The sequence below is a fragment of the Arachis stenosperma genome, chromosome 9 (assembly GCF_014773155.1).
Source record: "Arachis stenosperma cultivar V10309 chromosome 9, arast.V10309.gnm1.PFL2, whole genome shotgun sequence".
NCBI lineage: Eukaryota > Viridiplantae > Streptophyta > Magnoliopsida > Fabales > Fabaceae > Arachis > Arachis stenosperma.
In genome coordinates, this window is record NC_080385.1 from 141,335,585 (window position 1) to 141,337,759 (window position 2,175).

The 2,175-nt window shown below is 40.2% G+C and overlaps 1 non-coding gene across 1 annotated transcript; it reads left to right on the forward strand.

Annotated features, from left to right (window-relative positions):
• The first annotated feature begins 1,160 nt into the window (after nt 1-1,160).
• LOC130952536 (small nucleolar RNA R71) lies at nt 1,161-1,268 on the forward strand. The gene has a single exon (XR_009074715.1). It is a non-coding gene; the product is annotated as a small nucleolar RNA R71 (small nucleolar RNA).
• Nucleotides 1,269-2,175: the final 907 nt, after the last annotated feature.

The following is a 2,175-nucleotide window of genomic DNA, read 5'->3' on the forward strand; positions in this document are numbered from 1 at the left end:
TTCTTGAAGGTCATGGTGCCTATGGTACAAGGTATAGAAAACTTCCCAGGATCTTGCCTCTTTTGAGGCAATTGTTGCCTAGACAAGTTATCCAGTTCTTTGGTGAGCAAAGGGGGTTCATCCTCCCAAGTCTCATTTCCAAATAACCTGTCATTTAGCTTCATGATTGCTCCAAGGTATTTAGCAACTTGCTCTTCAGTGACATACTCATCCTCTTCAGAGGAAGAATACTCATCAGAGCTCATGAAAGGCAGTAGTAAGTCCAAGGGAATCTCTATGGTCCCAGTTTGAGCCTCAGATTCCCAAGGTTCCTCATTGGGGAACTCATTGGAGGCCAGTGGACGTCCAGTGAGGCCTTCCTCAGTGGCGTTCACTGCCTCTTCTTCCTCCCAGAATTCGGCCATATTTATGGCTTTGCACTCTCCTTTTGGATTTTCTTCAGTGTTACTTGGGAGAGTGCTTGGGGGAAGTTCAGTAATTTTCTTGCTCAGCTGACCCACTTGTCCTTCCAAATTCCTAATGGAGGATCTAGTTTCAGTCATGAAACTTTGAGTGGTTCTGATTAGATCAGAAACCATGGTTGCTAAGTCAGAGGTATTCTGCTTAGAGCTCTCTGTCTGTTGCTGAGAAGATGATGGAAAAGGTTTACCATTGTTAAACCTGTTTCTTCCACCATTATTATTGAAACCTTGTTGAGGTCTCTCTTGATTCTTCCATGAGAGATTTGGGTGATTTCTCCATGAAGAATTATAGGTGTTACCATAGGGTTCTCCCAGGTAATTTACTTCTTCCATTGAAGGGTTCTCAGGATCATAAGCTTCTTCCTCAGATGAAGCATCCTTAGTACTGTTTGGTGCATTTTGCATTCCAGACAGACTTTGAGAAATCAGATTGACTTGTTGAGTCAATATTTTATTCTGAGCCAAAATGGCATTCAGAGTGTCAATTTCAAGAACTCCTTTCTTCTGACTAGTCCCATTGTTCACAGGATTCCTTTCAGAAGTGTACATGAATTGGTTATTTGCAACCATTTTAATCAGTTCTTGAGCTTCAGTAGGCGTCTTCTTCAGATGAAGAGATCCTCCAGCAGAGCTATCCAAAGACATCTTGGATAGTTCAGAGAGACCATCATAGAAAATACCTATGATGCTCCATTCAGAAAGCATGTCAGAGGGACATTTTCTGATTAACTGTTTGTATCTTTCCCAAGCTTCATAGAGGGATTCTCCATCCTTCTGTCTGAAGGTTTGGACTTCCACTCTAAGCTTACTCCATCTTTGTGGTGGAAAGAACTTTGCCAAGAAGGCATTGACTAGCTTTTCCCAAGAGTCAAGGCTTTCTTTAGGTTGGGAGTCCAACCATATTCTAGCTCTGTCTCTCACAGCAAAAGGGAATAGCATTAGTCTATAGACCTCAGGGTTAACCCCATTAGTCTTGACTGTGTCACAGATTTGCAAGAACTCAGCTAAAAACTGATGAGGATCTTCCATTGGAAGTCCATGAAACTTGCAATTCTGTTGCATTAGAGAAACTAATTGAGGCTTAAGCTCAAAGTTGTTTGCTCCAATGGCAGGGATAGAGATGCTTCTCCCATAGAAATCAGGAGTAGGTGCAGTAAAGTCACCAAGCACCTTCCTTGCATTGTTGGCATTGTTGTTGTTTTCGGCTGCCATTTGTTCTTCTTCCTTGAAGAATTCGGTCAGGTGCTCTAAAGAGTTGTGCTTTGGCTTCTCTTAGCTTTCTCTTCAAGGTCCTTTCAGGTTCAGGATCAGCCTCAACAAGAATGCCTTTGTCTTTGCTCCTACTCATAAGAAAGAGAAGGGAACAAGAAAATGTGGAATCCTCTATGTCACAGTATAGAGATTCCTTTAGGTGTCAGAGGAAAGAAAATAGAAGAAAGAAGAAGGAGAATTCGAACTTGATCAGATATAGTTCGAATTGTGCATTAAGAAGGAGTGATACTCCATAAATAGAAGGATGTGAAGAAGAAGGGGGGGATAATTTTCGAAAATTAATTATAAAATTTTGAAAACATTTTTGAAGAACACTAATTGATTTTCGAAAACAAAAATGGGAAAGAAATCAAGTGATTTTCGAAAAAAAAAGATTTTGAAATTAGACATCAAAAAGATTTGATTGAAAACTATTTTGAAAAAGATGTGGTTAAGAAGATAT